The following is a 27,089-nucleotide window of genomic DNA, read 5'->3' on the forward strand; positions in this document are numbered from 1 at the left end:
CACAGGCAAGACCTTTTCATAGGAAAGCTAGGTGTCAGCCGGGCAAGGTGGGGCAAAAGATTTCGAAATCCAGTTGTGGTTCATTTTAATGAAGGTTAGATCATCTACATTTTGGGTAGCCAGACGAGTCCTTTTTTCTGTTAGTATTGAACCTGCAGCACTGAATACTCTTTCTGATAGGACACTAGCTGCCGGGCAAGCAAGCTCCTGCAATGCATATTCTGCCAATTCTGGCCAGGTGTCTAATTTTGATGCCCAGTAATCAAATGGGAATGACGGTTGAGGGAGAACATCGATAAGGGATGAAAAATAGTTTGTAACCATACTGGACAAATGTTGTCTCCTGTCACTTTGAATTGATGCTGCAGTACCTGTCCTGTCTGCGGTCATAGCAAAATCACTCCACAACCTGGTCAGAAAACCCCTCTGGCCAACGCCACTTCTGATTTCTGCCCCTCTAACTCCTCTGGTCTGCTGGCCCCTGCAGCTCGTGTGAGAACAATCACGGGCGCTGTGTGCAGGGAATGCCAGAAGCAAACGGTCAACAAGAGTTGATTGTTTGGTTGCTAATATATCAAATGTCTTTTTTCGGCCTTACTAACTATGTTACTATTTATTAGGTTCTGTAGAAGGACGTAGATCTGGGGATTTATTATGATGGAATATAGGCTGAACTGGATGGACAAATGTCTTTTTTCGGCCTTACTAACTATGTTACTAATATTAGTTCCAAGTTCTCATGTGGCATTATATTTTGCAATTTGCCTTTATAGCGAGGATCAAGGAGGCAGGCCAACCAGTAATCGTCATCATTCATCATTTTAGTTATGCGTGTGTCCCTTTTGAGGATACGTAAGGCATAATCCGCCATGTGGGCCAAAGTTCCAGTTCTCAAATCTGCGGTTGTGCTTAGTTGAGGGGCAGTTTCAGGCAAATCCACGTCACTTGTGTCCCTCAAAAAACCAGAACCCGGCCTTGCCGCACCACCAATTTCCAGTGGCCCCGGAAAAGCTTCCTCATTAAAAATATAATCATCCCCATCATCCTCCTCGTCCTCCTCTTCGCCCGCTACCTCGTCCTGTACACTGCCCTGGCCAGACAATGGCTGACTGTCATCAAGGCTTTCCTCTTCCTCAGCTGCAGACGCCTGATCCTTTATGTGCGTCAAACTTTGCATCAGCAGACGCATTAGGGGGATGCTCATGCTTATTATGGCGTTGTCTGCACTAACCAGCCGTGTGCATTCCTCAAAACACTGAAGGACTTGACACATGTCTTGAATCTTCGACCACTGCACACCTGACAACTCCATGTCTGCCATCCTACTGCCTGCCCGTGTATGTGTATCCTCCCACAAAAACATAACAGCCCACCTCTGTTCACACAGTCTCTGAAGCATGTGCAGTGTTGAGTTCCACCTTGTTGCAACGTCTATGATTAGGCGATGCTGGGGAAGGTTCAAAGAACGCTGATAGGTCTGCATACGGCTGGAGTGTACGGGCGAACGGCGGATATGTGAGCAAAGTCCACGCACTTTGAGGAGCAGGCCGGATAACCCCGGATAACTTTTCAGGAAGCACTGCACCACCAGGTTTAAGGTGTGAGCCAGGCAAGGAATGTGTTTCAGTTGGGAAAGGGAGATGGCAGCCATGAAATTCCTTCCGTTATCACTCACTACCTTGCCTGCCTCAAGATCTACAGTGCCCAGCCACGACTGCATTTCTTTCTGCAAGAACTCAAACAGAACTTCCGCGGTGTGTCTGTTGTCGCCCAAACACTTCATAGCCAATACAGCCTGCTGACGTTTGCCAGTAGCTGCCCCATAATGGGAGACCTGGTGTGCAACAGTGGCAGCTGCGGATGGAGTGGTTGTGCGACTGCGGTCTGTGGACGAGCTCTCGCTTCTGCAGGAGGACGAAGAGGAGGAGGAGGGGGTGCGAACGGCTACAGCCAATTGTTTCCTAGACCGTGGGCTAGGCAGAACTGTCCCAAACTTGCTGTCCCCTGTGGACCCTGCATCCACCACATTTACCCAGTGTGCCGTGATGGACACGTAACGTCCCTGGCCATGCCTACTGGTCCATGCATCTGTTGTCAGGTGCACCTTTGTGCTCACAGATTGCCTGAGTGCATGGACGATGCGCTCTTTAACATGCTGGTGGAGGGCTGGGATGGCTTTTCTGGAAAAAAAGTGTCGACTGGGTAGCTCGTAGCGTGGTACAGCGTAGTCCATCAGGGCTTTGAAAGCTTTGCTTTCAACTAACCGGTAGGGCATCATCTCTAACGAGATTAGTCTAGCTATGTGTGCGTTCAAACCCTGTGTACGCGGATGCGAGGCTAAGTACTTCCTTTTTCTAACCATAGTCTCATGTAGGGTGAGCTGGACTGGAGAGCTGGAGATCTTGGAACTAGCGGGGGTGCCGGTGGACATGGCAGACTGAGAGACGGTGGGAGATGGTATTGTTGCCACCGGTGCCCTAGATGCAGTGTTTCCTACTACAAAACTGGTGATTCCCTGACCCTGACTGCTTTGGCCTGGCAAAGAAACCTGCACAGATACTGCAGGTGGTGCGGAATATGGTGGCCCTACACTGCCGGAAGGGATGTTGCATTGCTGACTAGCTTCATTGGCCGAGGGTGCTACAACCTTAAGGGACGTTTGGTAGTTAGTCCAGGCTTGTAAATGCATGGTGGTTAAATGTCTATGCATGCAACTTGTATTGAGACTTTTCAGATTCTGTCCTCTGCTTAAGGTAGTTGAACATTTTTGACAGATGACTTTGCGCTGATCAATTGGATGTTGTTTAAAAAAATGCCAGACTGCACTCTTTCTAGCATCGGATACCTTTTCAGGCATTGCAGACTGAGCTTTAACCGGATGGCCACGCTGTCCTCCAACAGGTTTTGGCTTTGCCACGCGTTTTGGGCAAGATACGGGCCCGGCAGATGGAACCTGTTGCGATGTTGATGCCTGCTGCGGCCCCTCCTCCTCCGCTTCAGAACTGCTGCCGCCTGCACCCTGTTCCCCCAATGGCTGCCAATCGGGGTCAAGAACTGGGTCATCTATTACCTCTTCTTGTAGCTCGTGTGCAACTTTGTCTGTGTCACCGTGTCGGTCGGTGGTATAGCGTTCGTGATGGGGCAACATAGTCTCATCAGGGTCTGATTCTTGATCAGCACCCTGCGAGGGCAATGTTGTGGTCTGAGTCAAAGGACCAGCATAGTAGTCTGGCTGTGGCTGTGCATCAGTGCACTCCATGTCAGATTCAACTTGTAATGGGCATGGACTGTTAACTGCTTCACTTTCTAAGCCAGGGACGGTATGTGTAAAGAGCTCCATGGAGTAACCCGTTGTGTCGCCTGCTGCATTCTTCTCTGTTGTTGTTTTTGCTGAAGAGGACAAGGAAGCGACTTGTCCCTGACCGTGAACATCCACTAACGACGCGCTGCTTTGACATTTACCAGTTTCACGAGAGGAGGCAAAAGAGCTAGAGGCTGAGTCAGCAAGATAAGCCAAAACTTGCTCTTGCTGCTCCAGCTTTAAAAGCGGTTTTCCTACTCCCAGAAAAGGGAGCGTTCGAGGCCTTGTGTAGCCAGACGACGAACCTGGCTCCACAGCTCCAGACTTAGGTGCAATATTTTTTTTCCCACGACCAGCTGATGCTCCACCACTACCACTACCCTCATTACCAGCTGACAATGAACGCCCCCGGCCACGACCTCTTCCACCATACTTCCTCATTGTTTTAAAAACGTAAACAAACTAACGGTATTTGTTGCTGTCACACAAATTACACGGTGAGCTATAAATTCAGTATGATTTAGCTACCCCTTTACAGGTGAGTGAGACCACAACGAAAATCAGGCACAATGTTACACACTCTGTTGTTGGTGGCAACAAATGAGAGAGATGCCACACACGCAGGACTGTCACTGAAGCACAAATGTAAATATTAATCTCCAACTGATTTGATTTTTTTTTTTTTTTAAGGGAGACTTTAGGAAAAAAAAATAATAGAATAAAATGATTTTTTTCAGGAAGAATTTAGAAACCAAATAAAATAAAATGATTTTTTCAGGGAGAATTTAGAAAACAAATAAAACAAAAAAAGGCTTTCTATGGCCCACTGAGTGAGAGATGACGCACACAGGAGTCAGGAGTGGCACACAAGCCCAGAGGCCAATATTTATCTCCCACTGATTGATGTAGTGATTTTTTCAGGTAGATTTTGGAACCCAAATCAAGCTAAAAAAAATAATAGGCTTTCTATGGCCCACAATTGGAGAGAGAGAGATGGCACACCCAGGAGTCAAGACTGGCACACAAGCAGAAAGGGCAATATTAATCTCCAACTGATTTGTTTTTTTTTTTTTTTTTCAGGGAGACTTTAGGAAAAAAAAGAAATAGAATAAAATGATTTTTTCAGGAAGAATTTAGAAACCAAATAAAATAAAATGATTTTTTCAGGGAGAATTTAGAAAACAAATAAAACAAAAAAAGGCTTTCTATGGCCCACTGAGTGAGAGATGACGCACACAGGAGTCAGGAGTGGCACACAAGCCCAGAGGCCAATATTTATCTCCCACTTTTTTTTTTTGTTCCAGGGAAAATTTATAAACCCAATAAAAAAAATAATAAATAGGCTTTCTATGGCCCACTATCTGAGAGACAGAGAGAGATGGCACGCTTAGGACTGGCACACAAGCCCAAAGGCCAATATTAATCTCCCTTTTTTTTTTAAGGGAGAATTTATAAAACCAAAAAAAAATAAATAAATAGGCTTTCTATGGCCCACTATTTGTGAGAGAGATGGCACGCTCAGGACTGGCACACAAGCCCAGAGGCCAATATTAATCTCCCACTTTTTTTTTTTTTTTGCTGGGAAAATTTATAAACCCAATAAAAAAAAAAATAAATAAATAGGCTTTCTATGGCCCACTATCTGAGAGAGAGAGATGGCACGCTTAGGACTGGCACACAAGCCCAAAGGCCAATATTAATCTCCCACTGATTGATTTATTGATTTTTTCAGGTAGAATTTAGAACCGAAATAAAGCAAAAAAAAAAAAAATGGGCTTTCTATGGCCCACTGAGTGAGTGATGATGCACACAGGAGTCAGGAGTGGCACACAAGCCCTGAGGCCAATATTTTTCTCCCACTGATTGATGTAGTGATTTTTTCAGGTAGATTTTAGAACCAAAATCAAGCAAAAAAATAAATAGGCTTTCTATGGCCCACTGAGTGAGTGATGATGCACACAGGAGTCAAGAGTGGCACACAAGCCCTGAGGCCAATATTTTTCTCCCACTGATTGATGTAGTGATTTTTTCAGGTAGATTTTATAACCCAAATCAAGCAAAAAAATAAATAGGCTTTCTATGGCCCACTGAGTGAGAGATGACACAGACAGGGATGGCACTCTAGCAGAAATGTCAATCTTAGGCTATGTGCACACTTTGCAGATTCCACTGCGGATTTTTCCGCAGCGGAATTGCAAAATCCGTAGTGAAAACCCATCGCGGTTTTTACTGCGGATTTATCGCGGTTTTTACTGCGTTTTCTTCTGCGGATTTTCAACTGCAGTTTTCTATTGGAGCAGGTGAAAATCCGCAGAAAAGAAGTGACATGCTGCGGAATGTAATCCGCAGCATTTCCGCGCGGATTTTTCTGCAGCATGTGCACAGCGTTTTTTGTTTCCCATAGGTTTACATTGTAATGTAAACTCATGGGAAACTGCTGCGGATCCGCAGCGGTCAAATCCGCTGCGGATCCGCAGCAAAATCCGCAAAGTGTGAATATAGCCTTAATCTCCCACAAAAAAAAAAAAAAAAAACAGGGAGTGTCCTTCAATTACTATCTCCCTGCAGTAATCTCAGCCAGGTATGGCAGGCAGCAATAAGGAGTGGACTGATGCACAAATTAAATAAAAAGTGTGTACAAACCAAAAAGATAGCTGTGCAGAAAGGAAGGAACAAGAGGATTTGTGCTTTGAAAAAAGCAGTTGGTTTGCACAGCGGCGTACACACAGCAATGCAGCTATCAGGGAGCCTTCTAGGGCAGCCCAATGAGCTACAGCGCTGAGGGGGAAAAAAAAAAAATGTAGCTTCCACTGTCCCTGCACACCGAAGGTGGTGTTGGGCAGTGGAAATCGCTACAGCACAAGCGGTTTGGTGGTTAATGGACCCTGCCTAACGCTATCCCTGCTTCTGACGAAGCGGCAGCAACCTCTCCCTAAGCTCAGATCAGCAGCAGTAACATGGCGGTCGGCGGGAACTCCCCTTTATAGCCCCTGTGACGCCGCAGACAGCAAGCCAATCACTGCAATGCCCTTCTCTAAGATGGTGGGGACCAGGACCTATGTCATCACGCTGCCCACACTCTGCGTTTACCTTCATTGGCTGAGAAATGGCGCTTTTCGCGTCATTGAAACGCGACTTTGGCGCGAAAGTCGCGTACCGCATGGCCGACCTCGCACAGGGGTCGGATCGGGTTTCATGAAACCCGACTTTGCCAAAAGTCGGCGACTTTTGAAAATGAACGACCCGTTTCGCTCAACCCTACTTCTGAGCATTCTGTGAAATCACTCGTCTGTACACTATAGGCAGCATATAACCAGATTCGGTGATATCTCTGTAATAATTGGTTATGTTACCCTGAAGGAATTATTGAGTTTAAATGCACAACTTAATATCAATGTAGATTTATGATTAATAAATTCAACCACATGTTTATGTAATAAAGTATAGTTTTCTGATCCATAGCTGACTTATCCCATGCCTTGAACAAAACCAAAGACCCAGAATAAATGCATGCAAGTTATTGATTCCAACAGAAAACCTTGATACAGGTCTGATTCATTGTAAGTCTTTGATGTTTTATACTTTGATTCCTGACACTAGTCTGAATCTCAAATGACCATGCATAATTTAAGTTTTCTACTGGCAAACCCAATAGTCTGTGAACCTCATAGGAAATGTGCAAAAAGCAAGCCAAAACCTTGTAAATATTACTACTAAAGATAGGTCATAATATAATAATAATAACAATAATAATTTTTATTTATATAGCGCCAACATATTCCGCAGCACTTTACAATTAAGCGACGACATGTACAAGCAATAAATTCGGTACGAGTTAAGACAATTTAAACAGTGACATTAGGGGTGAGGTCCCTGCTCGGAAGCTTACAATCTACAAGGAAATGGGGGGACACAATAGGTGAAAAGTGCTTGTTATTTCAGGTCTGGCAATTATAATAAATAGAGATTTTCATGCAAAGCTGCATGATCCGGTCATCAGCCCATATGTTTAAGTGCTATAGTAAAGTATCAAGTGCAGTTATTATGTGCATGGAGGGTGTGGAGACAGATGATTAGTAGGGTGCAGATTCGGAGTAATATTTGGAAGGAGGGAGCAGGGCAAAGTTAGTTTACTGAGTAGTTGATGTGGTAGGCTTGTTTGAAGAGATGGGTTTTCAAAGCGCGCTTGAATAGGTTGGGGCTAGGTATCAGTCTGATCGTCTGGGGAAGTGCATTCCAGAGAGCTGGCGCAGCACGAGAGAAGTCTTGGAGATGGAGGTATGAGGTTCGGATTACAGGGGATGTTAGGTGGTGGTGATCCACTTCCTATATAAGGCCGTCATTTTGACTATTATGTAGTATGCTTGATAAAGACCCCCAGGGGTTGAAACGTTGCACCTATGGCACAATATAGTGTTTATCTTCTTCACCTGGATTGGATGCTGTCCTTCACTTCTGAAATACAGGGGATGTTAGTCTTAGGTCATTTGTAGAACAGAGGGCACATGTAGGGCGATAGACAGAGATGAGAGAGGAGATATAAGGTGGTGCAGAACTGTGGAGAGCTTTGTGGGTGAGAGAGATGAGTTTATACTGGACCCTGTAGCGAATGGGTAGCCAGTGTAATGACTGGTACAAGATGGAGGCATCGGTGAAGCGGCTGGACAGAAATATGACTCTGGCTGCAGCATTCAAGATGGATTGGAGAGGAGAAAGTTTGGTAAGAGGGAGACCGATCAGAAGAGAGTTGCAGTAGTCCAAATGGGAATGAATAAGAGTGACAGTAATAGACTTAGCAGTTTAGCATAATATACAGTACAGACCAAAAGTTTGGACACACCTTCTCATTTAAAACATTTTCTGTATTTTCATGACTATGAAAATTGTACATTCACACTGAAGGCCTCAAAACTATGAATTAACACATGTGGAATTATATACTTAACAAAAAAGTGTGAAACAAATGAAATTATGTCTTATATTCTAGGTTCTTCAAAGTAGCCACCTTTTGATTTGATGACTGCTTTGCATACTCTTGGCATTCTCTTGATGAGCTTCAAGAGGTAGCCACCGGGAATGGTTTTCACTTCACAGGTGTGCCCTGTCAGGTTTAATAAGTGGGATTTCTTGCCTTATAAATGGGGTTAGGACCATCAGTTGTGTTGTGCAGAAGTCTGGTAGATACACAGCTGATATTCCTACTGAATAGACTGTTAGAATTTGTATTATGCGTAGAAAAAAGCAGTTAAGTAAAGAAAAACGCATGGCCATCATTACTTTAAGAAATGAAGGTCAGTCAGTATGAAAACTTGGGCAAACTTTGAAAGTGTCCCCAAGTGCAGTTGCAAAAACCATCAAGCACTACAAAGAAACTCGATCACATGAGGACCACCCCAGGAAAGGAAGACCAAGAGTCACCTCTGCTTCTGAGGATAAGTTTATCCGAGTGACCAGCCTCAGAAATCGCAGGTTATCAGCAGCTCAGATTAGAGACCAGGTCAATGCCACAAAGAGTTCTAGCAGCAGACACATCTCTACAACAACTGTTAAGAAGAGACTTTATGCAGCAGGCCTTCATGTTAAAATAGCAGCTAGGAAACCACTGCTAAGGACAGGCAACAAGCAGAAGAGACTTGTTTGGGCAAAAGAACACAGGGAATGGACATTAGACCAGTGGAAATCTGTGCTTTGGTCTGATGAGCCCTAATTTGAGATCTTTGGTTCCAACCACCATGTGTTAGGGGTCGAGTTCCCACCTCTGCACAGGGGGAATCTCGGGCCATCTCTGCAGTGGTCTCCCATTCTTCTCCTGGGAGCCTGCTCAGCGGAGACGTTGGTCCCAGCGTCTCGCTCAGTCTGACTCTGTACAAAGAGTTACTGCTGCTTTTCCTGCTTCTGCCATTGGAGTCAGTGCTGGGCAGTGGCGAGCAGATGCTTCTGGGACTAAGTCCTGCTTTCCTCATTCTGAGCATGCCCAGAGTAAGATCTCTCAGTGGAGATCGAGGGTCACTTGATCAGTTTCTGCACCCAAGGCCATTGGTCCTTTCAGGAAGGTCCTGTAGGTGCTCACGCTCTGTGGCAGCGTCTCATTGGTCCTTCTAGGAAGGTCCTGTACGTGCTGCAACTATTTAAAGCTTGCATGGCCGCACGGCCATGCGCTAGTATTGTTCTATGTTATGTGCTTTGCGCCAGTGTGGTCACGTAAGAGTGTGTTCAGGGACCCAGCTGAAATAAGCCCCTAGAATGCTGGCACCTGCGGCGAGGAGATTGTGTTTGTATGTATTCAGGGACCTGGCTGAAATAAGCCCCTAGAATGCTGGCACCTCCGGCAAGGAGTTTTCTGTGCATGCGTGACCACTGACTGCTCTCTGTTTGGGCAGTTAGCCTGTGCCTCTGTGAAGTCTAGCAGGGCACAGTGCTTTGCTTTCACGGCTACTTGGTGAATTAACTGAGTTAGTCCATACCGCCATATAGTGCCGCCCATTGCTAGCAGCAGGTTCTCCTGCACGGTGGACCTCGGGCTGCGAACACACCAATAACAATAAAAACATCTATATTTACTCGGTGCGTTCCGCTTGCCCTAACAGAATACTAGCGCCAGGTTCTGGCTAGTAAATGGCGGACATTCAGCAATCCTTGCAGTATATCCAGCAGCTGGAGGGTAGGTTGGCGGCTCTCGAGAGCTCAACCTCAGCTGTGGATGTTACCACAGTTGCTGTACAGGCTGTTAGAGTGGCTGCAGCAACCTTGTCCACTGCCACCCCTGTTCCGACATTATGTCGCCTCCCGCTGCCAGAAAAATTTTCTGGAGATAGCAAATCTTGTAGGGGATTCGTGAGTCAGTGCTCTATTCACCTCGAGCTCCTGGCTGCACGTTTTCCCACAGAGCAGGCTAAGGTGGGATTTATTGTGTCTCTCTATAGGTGTGTGAGACAGCAGCAAAAAATCAGGCCCACTGTATTACACAACAGTTTGAGTGGCAGAAAGTGGATGACAGATGCCACAAACAGAACTGACGCAGATGCACTCAGTGGCAAAACAAATCTCCCTTTTTTATGTGTGGGAGACAGCAGCAAAAAATCAGGCCCACTGTATTACACCACAGTTTGAGTGGCAGAAAGTGGATGACAGATGCCACAAACAGGACTGACGCAGATGCACTCAGTGGCAATACAAATCTCCCTTTTTTATGTGTGCGAGACAGCTGGAAAAAATCAGCCCCACTGTATTACACTACAGTTTGAGTGGCAGAAAGTGGATGACAGATATATCTAAAAATACAAGGGCTGTAGTAGAATTTCAATCTCCCTACAATGATCAAAGGACAAGTATGGCAGCAGTAAAAAGGACTGCTGCACACAAGAGTGTGGACAAAGAAACAAGAGAACTGTGCAGAAAAGAAAGAGCAACAGGATTTTTGCTTTGAAAAAAGCAGTTGGTTTGCCCAGCAGAGTACACACAGCAATTCAGCGATCAGGGAGCCTTAGAATGCAGCCTAATAAGCTACAGAGCTGATACACCCAAAAAAACCTCCACTGTCCCTGCAAAGAAAAGGTGGTGTTTGACAGTGGAAATCGCTACAGCACAAGCGGTTTGGGGGTTAATATTCCCTTCCTAACAATATTTCTGCTTCAGATGAAGCTACAGCAACCTCTCCCTATGCTCAGATCGGTAGAAGTAAGATGGCGGTCGGCATGCACACCCCTTTAAAGCCCCTGTGACGCTGCAGAAAGCAAGCCAATCACTGTAATTCCCTTCTCTAAGATGGTGGGGACTGAGACCTATGTCATCACGTTGCTAACACTCTGCGTCCACCTTCATTGGCTGAGAAATGGCGCTGAAAGCGTCATATTAAACACGACTTTGGCACGAAGATCGCCGACCGCGTGGCCGATCCCACACTGGGATCGGTTCGGGTTTCACGAAACCCGACTTTGCCGAAAGTCGGCGACTTATGAAACTGACTTATCCGTTTTGCTCAACCCTAGATGTAAATCCAGATGCTATTTATTAAAATATATCTTAGTTTGTTAAAAAGACCAAGGATTTTCCTAGATTTTCACATCTCCTGTACACATACATTAAAGTATATGCATGTTCCACAGCTTAGGAAAATAATTATTTGATCCCTTGCTGATTATTTAAGTTTGCCCACTGACAGACATGAACAGTTTCTAATTTTAAGGGGAGGTTAATTTTAATATTGAGAGATAGAATATCAAATATAAAACCCAGAAAATCACATTGTATAAATTATATAAATTTATTTTCCTTATGCACTGAGAAATAAGTATTTGATCCCCTACTAACCATTAAGAATTCTGGCTCCTACAGACCAGTTAGATACTCCTAATCAACTCATTACCTGCATTAAAGACAGCAGTCTTTCATCGTCAACTTTATAAAAGACTCCGATCCACAGACTCAATTAATCAGTCAGACTCTAACCTCTACAACATGTGCAAGACCAAGAGCTTTCAAAGGATGTCAGGGACAAGATCATAGACCTGCACAAAGCTGGAATTGGCTAAAAAAAACCATAAGTAAGATGCTGGGTGAGAAGAAGACAACTGTTGGTGAAATAGTAAGAAAAAGGAAGAAATACAAAATGACTATCAATCAACATCGATCTGGGGCACCATGCAAAATCTCACCTGTGGGGTATCGTTGATCATGAGAAAGGTGAGAGATCAGCCTAAAACTACAAGGGGGAACTTGTGTTAAGGAAATTTGGTTTGGATAAATCTATCCTTGTGTGTGCTGCGGCCGTTCCCAATAAGACTGAGTATTTTGAGCGCTCAAGGAATGAGACTGCACAACATTGTGACAATAACATTCCACCAATACTGATGATTTATTGTACATACATTTATAATTGCATATAGAAAGGAGGTGGTTAGGGGCGGTTAGTTAATTACCATATTGTCTAGCTCCTCTGTTATTGGTTATCTAAATATATATGGAATATTGTGATTATAGCACATATGAATGCTGATTAAGCAACTAAAATGTAGCTCTCTGCATCTAGCACAAAGTTGAGACATCTGATCATCACTTAATACATATGATGCTGTTCCGCTTTTTTGGGTGTCTGGAAAGTACCGAGGAACCATCTGGCCTAGCTCATATGGTCAAGTTGAGCAATTGATTATAAACTCGCTGAGTATATAGATATATTTGCGTTTATATGAGTATATATGATTATAAAGGAGTATACATGCAAGTGAGATCTACATGATACATATATTTCCATCATACTTGTTAATGATCTCAAGGCAGCTGGAACCACAGTAACCAAGAAAACCATTGGTAACATATTTTACCGTAAAGGTTTAAAATCCTGCATTGCCGGCAAGGTCCCCCTGCTCAAGAAGGCACATGTGCAGTCCCGCCTGAAGTTTGCCATTGAACACCTGGATGATTCTGTGAGTGATTTGGAGAAGGTGCTGAGGTGAGATGAGACAAAAATTGAGCTCTTTGGCATTAACTAAACTCGCCGTATTTAGAGAAAGAGAAATGCTGCCTATGACCCAAAGAATACCATCCCCTCCATCAAGCATGGAGGTGGAAACATTATGTTTTGGGTTTTTGTCTCTGCTAAGGGCAAAGAACTACTTCACTGCATCAATGGGAGAATGGATGTAGCTATGTACCATAAAATCCTGAGTGACAACCTCCTTCCCTCTGTCAGGACATTAAAAATGGGTTGTGGCTGGGCCTTCCAGCAAGACAGTGACCCAAAACATACAGCCAAGTCAACAAAGGAGTGGCTCAAAAAGAAGCACATTAATGCCACGGAGTGGCCTGGCCAGTCTCCAGACCTTAATCTCATAGAAAATTTATGGAGGGAGTTGAAGCAGCTACTTGCCAAGAGACAGCCTCAAAATCTTAATGATTTAGAGATGATCTGCAAAGAGGAGTGGACCAAAATTCCTCCTGACATGTGCTCCTGCTGTACCCGCCAAAATGGGATTTGCAGCCAAGTATTAATTCTTTTTTGCAAGAGGAATGAAACACTTATTACTCACTGCAAAATGCAAATATATGTATATAATTTATGCAGTGTAATTTTCTGGATTTTACTTTTGATATTCTATCTCTCAATGTTAAAATTAACCTACCCTTAAAATTATAGACTGTTGATGTCATTGTCAGTGGGAAAACTTACAAGATCAGCAAGGGATCAAATAATTATTTCCTTCACTGTATAGTGGAGAAATATTGGGAAAATAAGTATTTGATACACTGAGGATTTTGCAAGTTTTCCCATCTATAAAGAATCGAGAGGTTTGTAATTTTTATCGTAGGTACTCGTATTCAACTGTGAAAGACAGAATCTTAAAATAAAAAACAGAAAATCCCATTGTATGATTTTACATAATTAATTTGCATTTTATTGCATCAAATAAGTATTTTATACAATATAAACACAGAACTTAACATTGGATACAGACAGCTTGGCAATTACAGAGATCAGACGTTACCTGTAGCTCTTGACTAAGTTTGCACACACTTCAGCACAGATTTTGGCCCACTCCTCTATACAGATCTTCTTCAGATCTTTCAGGTTTTGGGGCTGTCTCTTGGCAACATTGAGTTCAAGCTCCCTCCAAAGAGTTTCTATTGGATTCAGGTCTGGAAACTGGCCACTCCAGGACCTTGAAATACTTCTTTAGGAGCCACTCTGTTATGAACAGGTAATTCAGAACCACAATGGACCTTGAAGTTCAGAGCACACAAAGTGACCTGACAATTACCAAAAACATAGGACGAGCTCTGAGACGTGGGAACTCTGCTGACCGCAATCCCTAATCCTATCCAACTACACTAAAGGTAGCCGTGGAGCGCTCCTGACCAGACCTATGCGCCTCAAGCACAGCCTGAGAAACTAGCTAGCCCTAAGAAAGAAAAATAAGCCTACCTTGCCTCAGAGAAATACCGCAAAGGAAAAGGCAGCCCCCCACATATAATGACTGTGAGTTGAGATGAAAATACAAACGCAGAGATGAAATAGATTTAGCAAAGTGAGGCCCAACTTACTGAACAGACCGAAGATAGGAAAGATTGCTTTGCGGTCAACACAAAACCCTACAAACAACCACGCAGAGGGGGCAAAAAGACCCTCCGCACCGACTAACGGTACGGAGGTGCTCCCTCTGCGTCCCAGAGCTTCCAGCAAGCAAGAAAAACCAATATAGCAAGCTGGACAGAAAAAATAGCAAACAAAAATAACACAAGCAAAACTTAGCTTATGCAGGATAGACAGGCCACAGGAACGATCCAGGAGGAAGCAAGACCAATACTAGAACATTGACTGGAGGCCAGGATCAAAGCACTAGGTGGAGTTAAATAGAGCAGCACCTAACGACTTAACCTCATCACCTGAGGAAGGAATCTCAGAAGCCGCAGTACCACTCTCATCCACCAAAGGAAACTCATAAACAGAACCAGCCGAAGTACCACTCACGACCACAGGAGGGAGCTTGGCCACAGAATTCACAACAGTACTTCCCCTTGAGGAGGGGTCACCGAACCCTCACCAGAGCCCCCAGACCGACCAGGATGAGCCACATAAAAGGCACGAACCAGATCGGCAGCATGGACATCAGAGGCAAAGACCCAGGAATTATCTTCCTGACCATAACCTTTCCACTTAAACAGATACTGGAGTTTCCGTCTCGAAACACGAGAATCCAAAATCTTCTCCACTATATACTCCAACTCCCCTTCAACCAAAACCGGAGCAGGAGGTTCAATAGATGGAACCACAGGTGCAACGTATCTCCGCAACAATGACCTATGGAACACGTTATGGATGGAAAAAGAAGCTGGAAGAGTCAAACGAAAAGACACAGGATTAAGAACCTCAGAAATCCTATATGGACCAATGAAACGAGGCTTAAACTTAGGAGAGGAAACCTTCATAGGAATATAACGAGATGACAACCAAACCAAATCCCCAACACGAAGTCGGGGACCCACACAGCACCTGCGGTTAGCGAAACGTTGAGCCTTCTCCTGGGACAAAGTCAAATTGTCCACTACATGAGTCCAAATCTGCTGCAACCTATCCACCACAGTATCCACACCAGGACAGTCCGAAGACTCAACCTGCCCTGAAGAGAAACGAGGGTGGAACCCAGAATTGCAGAAAAACGGCGAAAACAAAGTAGCCGAGCTGGCCCGATTATTAAGGGCGAACTCAGCCAAAGGCAAAAAGTACACCCAATCATCCTGATCAGCAGAAACAAAACATCTCAGATATGTTTCCAAGGTCTGATTGGTTCGTTCAGTCTGGCCATTTGTCTGAGGATGGAAAGCCGAGGAAAAAGACAAATCAATGCCCATCCTAGCACAAAAGGCTCGCCAAAACCTCGAAACAAACTGGGAACCTCTGTCAGAAACGATGTTCTCTGGAATGCCATGTAAACGAACCACATGCTGGAAAAACAATGGCACCAAATCAGAGGAGGAAGGCAATTTAGACAAGGGCACCAAATGGACCATCTTAGAGAAGCGATCACAAACCACCCAAATGACCAACATTCTTTGAGAGACGGGAGATCCGAAATAAAATCCATAGAGATATGTGTCCAAGGCCTCTTCGGGACCGGCAAGGGCAAAAGCAACCCACTGGCATGAGAACAGCAGGGCTTAGCCCGAGCACAAATCCCACAGGACTGCACAAAAGAACGCACATCCCGCGACAGAGACGGCCACCAAAAGAATCTAGCCACCAAATCTCTGGTACCAAAGATTCCAGGATGACCAGCCAACACCGAACAATGAACCTCAGAGATAACTTTATTCGTCCACCTATCAGGGACAAACAGTTTCTCCGCTGGGCAACGGTCAGGTCTATTAGTCTGAAATTTTTGCAGAACCCACCGCAAATCAGGGGAGATGGCAGACAAAATTACCCCCTCTTTGAGAATACCCGCCGGCTCAGGCAAACCCGGAAAATCGGGCACAAAACTACTAGACAGGGCATCCGCCTTCACATTTTTAGAGCCCGGAAGGTACGAAACCACAAAGTCAAAACGGGAGAAAAACAGCGACCAACGAGCCTGTCTAGGATTCAACCGTTTGGCAGACTCGAGATAAGTCAAGTGCTTGTGATCAGTCAAGACCACCACGCGATGCTTAGCTCCTTCAAGCCAATGACGCCACTCCTCGAATGCCCACTTCATGGCTAGCAACTCTCGATTGCCAACATCATAATTTCGCTCAGCAGGCGAAAATTTCATGGAAAAGAAGGCACATGGTTTCATCACCGAGCCATCAGAACTTCTCTGCGACAAAACAGCCCCTGCTCCAATTTCAGAAGCATCAACTTCGACCTGGAACGGAAGCGAAACATCTGGTTGGCACAACACAGGGGCAGAAGAAATACGACGCTTCAACTCCTGAAAAGCTTCCACAGCAGCAGAAGACCAATTGACCACATCAGCACCCTTCTTGGTTAAATCAGTCAACGGTTTAGCAATACTAGAAAAATTATTGATGAAGCGACGATAAAAATTAGCAAAGCCCAGGAACTTCTGCAGACTCTTCAGAGATGTTGGCTGAGTCCAATCATAAATGGCCTGAACTTTAACAGGGTCCATCTCGATAGTAGAAGGAGAAAAAATGAACCCCAAAAATGAAACCTTCTGAACACCAAAGATACACTTTGACCCCTTCACAAACAAAGAATTAGCACGCAGGACCTGGAACACCATTCTGACCTGCTTCACATGAGACTCCCAATCATCCGAGAAGACCAAAATATCATCCAAGTATACAATCAGGAATTTATCCAGGTACTCTCGGAAGATGTCATGCATAAAGGACTGAAACACTGATGGAGCATTAGAAAGCCCGAATGGCATAACCAGGTACTCAAAATGGCCTTCGGGCGTATTAAATGCTGTTTTCCATTCATCGCCCCGTTTAATACGCACAAGATTATATGCACCACGAAGATCTATCTTGGTGAACCAACTAGCCCCCTTAATCCGAGCAAACAAATCAGACAGCAACGGCAAGGGGTACTGAAATTTGACCGTAATTTTATTTAGAAGGCGGTAATCAATACAAGGTCTCAGCGAACCATCCTTCTTGGCCACAAAAAAGAACCCCGCTCCCAATGGCGACGATGACGGGCGAATATGACCCTTCTCCAAAGACTCCTTCACGTAACTCCGCATAGCGGCGTGCTCAGGTACAGATAAATTAAACAGTCGACCCTTAGGAAACTTACTACCAGGAATCAAATCGATAGCACAATCACAATCCCTATGCGGAGGTAGGGCATTGGACTTGGGCTCATCGAATACATCCCGGTAATCAGACAAGAACTCTGGGACCTCAGAAGGGGTGGATGATGAGATAGACAGAAATGGAACCATGTACCCCCTGACATCCCCAGCTGGACACAGACATAGATTTCCAATCTAATACTGGGTTATGGACTTGTAGCCATGGCAACCCCAACACGACCACATCATGCAGATTATGCAACACCAGAAAGCGAATATCCTCCTGGTGCGCAGGAGCCATGCACATGGTCAGCTGGGTCCAATACTGAGGCTTATTCTTGGCGAAAGGCATAGCATCAATTCCTCTCAATGGAATAGGACACTGCAAGGGCTCCAAGACAAACCCACAGCGCCTAGCAAACTCCAAGTCCATCAAATTCAGGGCAGCGCCTGAATCCAAAAATGCCATGACAGAATAGGAAGACAAAGAGCAGATCAAAGTAACGGACAAAAGAAATTTCGACTGTACCGTACCAATGGTGGCAGACCTAGCGATCCGCTTAGTGCGCTTAGGACAATCGGAGATAGCATGAGTGGAATCCCCACAGTAGAAACACAGCCCATTCTGACGTCTGTGTTCTTGCCTTTCAGCTCTGGTCAAAGTCCTATCGCACTGCATAGGCTCAGGTTTATGCTCAGATAATACCGCCAAATGGTGCACAGATTTACGCTCACGCAAGCGTCGACCGATCTGAATGGCCAAAGACATAGACTCATTCAGACCAGCAGGCATAGGAAATCCCACCATGACATCCTTAAGGGCTTCAGAGAGACCCTTTCTGAAAATAGCTGCCAGCGCACATTCATTCCATTGAGTGAGCACAGACCACTTTCTAAACTTCTGACAATAAATCTCTATCTCATCCTGACCCTGACACAGAGCCAGCAAATTTTTCTCTGCCTGATCCACTGAATTAGGTTCATCGTACAGCAATCCGAGCGCCAGAAAAAACACATCAATATTACATAATGCAGGATCTCCTGGCGCAAGGGAAAATGCCCAGTCTTGAGGGTCGCCACGTAATAAAGAAATAATGATCTTAACTTGTTGAACTGGGTCACCAGAGGAGCGGGGTTTCAAAGCCAGAAATAGTTTACAATTATTTTTAAAATTCAAAAACTTAGCTCTATCTCCAGAAAATTACTCAGGAATAGGAATTTTAGGTTCTAACATAGGATTCTGAACCACTAAATCTTGAATATTCTGTACATTTATAGCGAGATTATCCATCAAAGAGAACAGACCCTGAATGTCCATGTCCACACCTGTGTTCTGAACCACCCCGATGTAAAGGGGAAAAGAAAGACAGAACACAGTGCAAAGAAAAAAAAAATGGTCTCAGAACTTCTCTTTTCCCTCTATTGAGAAGCATTAGTACTTTGGGCCTCCAGTACTGTTATGAACAGGTAATTCAGAACCACAATGAACCTTGAAGTTCAGAGCACACAAAGTGACCTGACAATTACCAAAAACATAGGACGAGCTCTGAGACGTGGGAACTCTGCTGACCGCAATCCCTAATCCTATCCAACCACACTAAAGGTAGCCGTGGAGCGCTCCTGACCAGACCTATGCGCCTCGAGCACAGCCTGAGAAACTAGCTAGCCCTAAGAAAGAAAAATAAGCCTACCTTGCCTCAGAGAAATACCCCAAAAGAAAAGGCAGCCCCCCACATATAATGACTGTGAGTTGAGATGAAAATACAAACGCAGAGATGAAATAGATTTAGCAAAGTGAGGCCCAACTTACTGAACAGACCGAAGATAGGAAAGATTGCTTTGCGGTCAACACAAAACCCTACAAACAACCACGCAGAGGGGGTAAAAAGACCCTCCGCACCGACTAACGGTACGGAGGTGCTCCCTCTGCGTCCCAGAGCTTCCAGCAAGCAAGAAAAACCAATATAGCAAGCTGGACAGAAAAAATAGCAAACAAAAATAACACAAGCAAAACTTAGCTTATGCAGGATAGACAGGCCACAGGAACGATCCAGGATGAAGCAAGACCAATACTAGAACATTGACTGGAGGCCAGGATCAAAGCACTAGGTGGAGTTAAATAGAGCAGCACCTAACGACTAGTGTTGAGCGATACCGTCCGATACTTGAAAGTATCAGTATCGGATAGTATCGGCCGATACCCGAAAAATATCGGATATCGCCGATACCGATATCCGATACCAATACAAGTCAATGGGACATCAAGTATCGGAATGTATCCTCATGGATCCCAGGGTCTGAAGGAGAGGAAACTCTCCTTCAGGCCCTGGGATCCATATTAAAGTGTAAAATAAAGAATTAAAATAAAAAATATTGTTATATTCACCTCTCCGGCGGCCCCTGGACATCAGCGGGAGGATCCGGCGTCCGGCACGGCTTCTTTCTTCAAAATGCGCGCCTTTAGGACCTGTGGAATGACGTCCCGGCTTCTGATTGGTCGCGTGCCGCCCATGTGACCGCCACGCGACCAATCAGAAGCCGCGACGTCATTCCTCAGGTCCTAGAAGGCGCTCATTCTAGGACTTTAGCTGAGGAATGACATCGCGGCTTCTGATTGGTCGCGTGGCGGTCACATGGGCGGCACGCGACCAATCAGAAGCCGGGACGTCATACCACAGGTCCTAAAGGCGCGCATTTTGAAGAAAGAAGCCGTGCCGGACGCCGGATCCTCCCGCTGATGTCCAGGGGCCGCCGGAGAGGTGAATATAACAATATTTTTTATTTTAATTCTTTATTTTACACTTCCGATACCGATACCCGATATCACAAAAATATCGGATCTCGGTATCGGAATTCCGATACCGCAAGTATCGGCCGATACCCGATACTTGCGGTATCGGAATGCTCAACACTACTAACGACTTAACCTCATCACCTGAGGAAGGAAACTCAGAAGCCGCAGTACCACTCTCATCCACCAAAGGAAGCTCATAGACAGAACCAGCCGAAGTACCACTCACGACCACAGGAGGGAGCTTGGCCACAGAATTCACAACACCACTCTTTAGTTGTCCTGACAGGTAACCTTGTCAGCTTCTATGTGACAAAGCCACTAGTCATACTGAACACCCATTATGTGATCCTTGCTTCACATTTTCAGAGGGTCAGCAGGTGCCAGCAGGTGCCTTGAAACCTGAGTTTTGGAAGGGCCCACAGGTGGCCCTGTCCCATACATTTAGGAGAGCTCTCACTCCTTTATTTGGGAGGTCCCTCCCTCATTCCAAATTGTTAGCTACAATAACAGCTAAAACATGCCTATTTGAATTTTGGGCTTTGCCCGCAACCATTACCACGTCCACCGCCATTTCATTATGCGGCCCTGGCTTCACATTTTAAGAGGGCCAGCAATAGCCATGAAACCTGAGCTTTGTGAGCTCCACAGTTTATTTTGGCTACAAGATTCCAATGGAGTTATTGTTATAGTGGGTGAAAGCACTGTAAAGTGAATATAATACAGGAGTTGGAGGAACTGTATACTCAATGCAGTGGCGGACACCGACAGAAAAGGCCCCTGTGCAAGAACAATATATGGGCCCTTTGCAGCCCACGAGCTCCTAAAAATGCAAAATTGCACATACTTTAGAGGTAGAAATGGGCCCCCTTTCCTCTTGGGCCCCTGTGCGATCACACAGGTTGCACTAATGATATGTCTGCCCCTGGCTCAATGTCATTAAATTGGATTCACCAGACATCAAAAACATTAGAATTAAATTCTGAATACAGTGTATGAAAGCAAGATCCTGTATTCTAGTCAGTCTGTCATGCCTGAAACCCATGTCAGGAACATGTACAAACCTCATTTCACGTGGAAGCAGCCTTCTCAAGGGAAAGAGACAGAAGTGCCACTGACCAATCTGCACAAGCCTATGCACTTCTTCTGGAAACTTCTGAGCAACAATGGAGTAATTACAGGATATGTTCCAGAGAGTCAAAAGGTCTGTGGTGTATATTACTCAGGTGACAGGCAGTGCTACAGAGCTCAGGTAAAGGCCTTAGCGTTGTAATGACCATGTTCCAATTTGTGTAAGGTTTCGGCCTGAGTAGGTCTGCGGAGACTATTAACCCAGTCTCTTAGACGTGCTTAAAATGCATAAAAACTGGGCAATACCCCACCACCATTTTTTAGGACCCAAATTTAGAAAATTTAAGGGGAGAGACAGTTTAACAAAGAGACACAAGTCTCATTTAGGAGCCTGGAAAAGCCAGCAACGGTCTTTATCCTACACCAGACAATGTAAAGTGCTAACAAATAATATGAGAAGAGACATATATGCTGACAAGGGACAACTAAGCGCTGCACTTGGACAACAAACTGGACGTGGTTGCTGACTGTTGTGTGTGTGCAACTGCAGGTTGTGGGCAAGAGCCATCAGTGCCTCCTTCCTGGACAGCAGATTAAGGAAGGACATAACCCAGGGAAAGGGCCAGTAGTTTTACCATCAGACACAGATTTTGTAGCCAGGCATTCCGCCCACCTACTGGGGTGCAGCATATGTGAGCAGCATATGGCGTATGCTAACAGAGATATTATGTCGATCGTCCCTTAATAAATTGATGTGTGAGTATCATTTTCATACTATCCGCACTCACTGCTCAAAAAATAAAGGGAACACTAAAATTCAACATTCTAGATATCACTGAATGAAGTATTCCAGTTGTAAATCTTTATTCGTTACATAGTGGAGTGTGTTGAGAACAAAAAGACATAAAAATTATCAACGTAAATCACATCTAATACCCCACGGCGGTCTGGTGTTGAAATTAAGCTCAAAATCAAAGCGGAAAATGAAGTTACAGGCTGATCCAACTTCAGTAGAAATGTCTCAAGACAAGGAAATGATGCTCAGTAGTGTGTGTGGCCTCCTCATGCCTGTATGACCTCCTTACAATGCCTGGACATGCTCCTGATGAGGTGGCGGATGGTCTCCTGAGGGATCTCCTCCCAGACCTGATCTAAAGCATTTGCCAACTCGTGGATAGTCTGTGATGCAACGTGACATTGGTGGATGGTGTGAGACATGATGTCCCAGATGTGTTCAATCAGATTCAGGTCTGGGGAAACGTCCATAGCTTCAATGCCTTAATCTTGCAGGAACTGCTGACACACTCCAGCAACATGAAGTCTAGCATTGTCTTGCATTAGGAAGAACCCAGGGCCAACCGCACCAGCATATGGTCTAACAATGGGTCTGAGGATCTCATCTCAGCACCTAATGGCAGTCAGGCTACCTCTGACGAGCACATGAAGGGCTGTGCGGCCCACCAAAGAAATGTCTGTGGTTAGGTGGACCTTTCCTGTGACTGTATTGGCCAGAGCACCGCTGATGGAACACCGGAAAAAATTGTGGCAGCTAGGAATCGAGTACCGTGGTGCTGCCACCGACAAGGGATTGTGGAAAGATTTCCCACAAGCTGAAATAGCAACATTTCCAGGGCTAGCAATGTGACAATGTGAGTGTTTAGCGTTTGGGCCTGTGGGTGGGCTTGTGTATATTTTTGCTTTCTGTGAAACGTCTTGGGCAGGGACAACTGAATGCTGCACAGTGACAATGAACTGGATGCGGTTGCTGACAGTTATATATGTGCTACCACAGGTTGTGGGCAGGAGGCATCATCACCTGCTTCTTGCACAGCAGATTGGGAAGGCCGTAGGAAAAGGAAAGGAGCAGTGGCTTAACCCTTTTGACAGATTTTGTAGCCAGGCTTTCCACTCACCTACTGGATTGCCATGTACTTCTGCATGATGGTGGTGCTCAGGTTGGCAGTGTTCTTGCCTCTTTTCAGCTTGGTATGGCAAATGCTGCAAATTACAGTTGTTTTGTCTCAGGGACTTTCAGAAAAAACTGCCATACAGTGAAACAATGCATCTTTGGCCTGTTATCTAGCTGAGTGGGGGGCTCTGTGGAACAGTTGACCGAGATATCCCTCTTGTCAAACCACTACCCCTTCTTGCCTGTTTCCATGCTACAGATCCATTCCTTTCTGCCCTTCTGTGCTTGCTAGGCATATCACTGTGCCAGATTGCATCAGTGGAGTCATGAGAAACCACATTGTCTTCCAATTCTTCAATCTAATCCTCCTTCGGAGTAGAAATTTTAGGTTTACCTGATAGCAACTGTGCATGATAATTATCGTCCACTTGTTCTGATAAAAATAGACCTTCCCCAACATGTCTTTCTCATGCCCATAGGTGCCCAAATGTTTGTGCATCACTGCAATTCACCTCCTAATAACCCGCTTTAATGGTCCACATTGACAAGCCTGAATAATTACAAGGGAATGTAAACTGTTCCTCTGAGTGGCCAGTGTTACGGGTCATACAGTATGTCTCCTGGGACTCTTGATGGGGGGAGGAAGGAGGACCAGGCTGAGAATTGTAAGGTCCAGCCTCTTGGCTACTGGACCATGTGGAAGACTTGGTAGTGCTGCTTGTCAACACACTGGAGCCTTTGCTATCCAACCCACAACACTCGCACTTGTCTGGTTTAGACAGTGGTGTAGTGCGCTGACCGAATTTTTACAAGAAGCTAGAATGACAAAAAGTCACCTTCTGATCTGACAAGTAGCTTTGGCGGCACAAACACATCAACGCCCATGTTTCTTAATGTTACCCTTCACATATTAAATGAGTTTTAAAAAATATATATTTTTCACAAGTACTCTGACAGAGCTGTTATGTACAAATTCACTGTATCTAGCAATATGTGGGTATTTTTTCAGATATCAGCTTTTTTACACACTGCAACAGCATATTTACGAAAGTTAGAAGTAAATGTTCTCATCTGCATATGTCTGCAGGTTTTTCGACAGTCGCAGAACTAGTAGATAAAGACATGCTATTTATTAAACAGCTAGAAAATGAGTCTTTTATATTGCCTTTAGGACACATGGCAACAGCAGAGTAATGAAAATCACTGGTAAATAGAGACATTTGTGTAGCTCAGCAGGCTTTGCACCAGTCGCACAACTGTTAGATAAACATTAGCTATTTCAGCAATAGACGGGGAATACTATTTAGCAATTAGGATTTTAAAAAGATGTTTACTATATGTTGGTACTGAAGAATATTATTTAGCTGTAAAAAAATAAAGTTTTTTTATATGCTGGTACGCAGGAATATTATGTAGCTCAAAAAAATTATTTAGTATATGCTGATACTAATTGATATTATTTGGCTCTAAAAAAAGCTGCTTTGTATATTATGGTAGTGGATGAAACCGTACCTATCTCTCCCTAATCCCACAGTCTGTTCTTACACTATACAACACAATGCAAATTGGAAGAGATCTGCAGCATGTACTTGCATTGATAACATCAGGTGCCTACCTTTCCCTTGTATTAAATCTCTCCCTATGCTATCTCCACCTAACTAATCTTCAATTCCAGTAGCTCTTAAAAGAGCCTTTTGTAATCACAAATGCTCCTTATATGCTGCTTTCAGTCTCCCTACACTCACACTATACTGTGTCCAGGTGTAATGTGCGCAATTAAAAATCCCCTACGATTCTGTATGGCCATCCAATCACACTAATGCCAAACCAAAATGGTGCTGGCATTACTGTGATTGGCTGACAAGCCCAGCATGTTTATTGGCTGCAAATAAAGCGCCAAACATACTGGGTGGGTCACTAGAATATACTGAGGCAAATAGCAAATTACTCGCCGAGTAATGAATAGCCAGAATACAGTACTATCCGTTCGAGTAATGAATAGTGCCGAATGTATTTGCTCATTACTAGTATTTAACCTGTTTGAGCTCTGAAATGCCAACATTGCGCTATTAATGTCCAAGTGACCTCATCATGGCAGGGTGTAAATTAATGGTAAGCAGTGATGGCAGTGCTGATAGAGATTTATCTATTGGATGGAAAAAAAATTATATGGCTTGTAGAAAGCACACTTTCTGTGACACACTAGTCTTGGATTCAGGATTTTGTTTTAGCAGCAAAATTATCCTTGAGGTTTTCAATATAGCCCACCTTGCTTGCTGTGTGTGAAAAATAAAAAAATCACACTAAATAAATATAAAGTTTCAGCACTTCCCTATATCACTTGAATCTTTGGATCGGAATTCTGGACTAACACTTCCATTTTCAATGTGCTTCAACACTAAAGTAGCACACCACAATCAGATTAAACTTTTTTTTTTATCTCTATGTGGAATTAACTGTGCATAGTTACCTCCTAACATTATTTGAGGATAAAATAGCCCTCATTTGTTAAATGAAAGAAAATATATATATATTTGTCTATTGAAACAAAAGTAAAAATACATTTTGACACATATAAAGTACCGAAATATGATACAATTTGGCCCCATTTAAATTTTTGATCAACTAAAATGTTTCTGTGTTAACTGGTTAAATGAAAAAAAAAAATACTTCAAGTAACCTAAAATGAAGTGTAAAGAGAAGGAATAATATCAGATACTTTTCACAAAGTGGCATGTTGACATTTGGTCACTTTCTGCTGAACACTCACCCCTACGGAAAATCAAATGAAACACAAGACGGAATAATCACAATTCAAAGAAATATCATATCATTACACTTAGACCATATAACATTATCTTTTAAAAACCATTTTCAAAGAAAAGCAGAAAGAACAATGATTCGTTGGGGCTTGAACTTTCCTTCAGCTTCCCTGACAGATAATAAACTAGTGAATGAAGTGAGATAAAATAATCTGTAGAAAGTCTACCTTAAAGGATAGTAATTATGATAGCAATAACTCTGTCTGTGTACTGTGAAATTGCATATGTCCTTACACAGATCAAAAGCAAAAACATTTGTGATGAGGTTACTTTGTGTGATACAAAAAGAAATAAATGATAAGCATGTCTCCTTGAAAATGTCCCTGCTCAACAATAAGGACCTAATACAGGCGTAAAATGTAAAACTATGTCAATGTTTGTTGTTATAATTAAATAAATAACTCAATGATACTACTGTGTGTAACATTTCATGCAAAAAGAGAAATAAAGGACCACATACTAAAAATATATATAAAGTGTGTACTCATTGGCATACATCTGTATAGCACACATCAATGGAGAATGTCTAGTAATGTTCTGGTAGCAGTAACTATAAACTGTTGTCCTCATTTGTCTGTGACACAAAAATAGGCTTAGAGAGTACCCATTATTTTATTTTTTATTTCATAAATCAATATTACACATGAAAATAAGCAACTTTGTAATATATTGTATCAGAGAAATCTATTTCTCCAACAAGGCTGATCATTCTCAAAATTCTCTAGTCTTTGGTTCAGTGAAGACAGATTTTTGCATGGCTGAGATAGGAGATGTATAAACCTATACAGAGGGCAATCAGCATAAATGCTCCACCATACTAAATATAATAGACAACCGAAAGGATAATGGACACAAGAGCTAAAATATAACAACTTTATTGAGAGAAAATTCTAAAATATTACACATAAATACTAAAAACAGAAGTACAAAAGATGCAATGGAAAAGGGAGAAGTA

The sequence above is a fragment of the Ranitomeya imitator genome, chromosome 5 (assembly GCF_032444005.1).
Source record: "Ranitomeya imitator isolate aRanImi1 chromosome 5, aRanImi1.pri, whole genome shotgun sequence".
Lineage (NCBI taxonomy): Eukaryota > Metazoa > Chordata > Amphibia > Anura > Dendrobatidae > Ranitomeya > Ranitomeya imitator.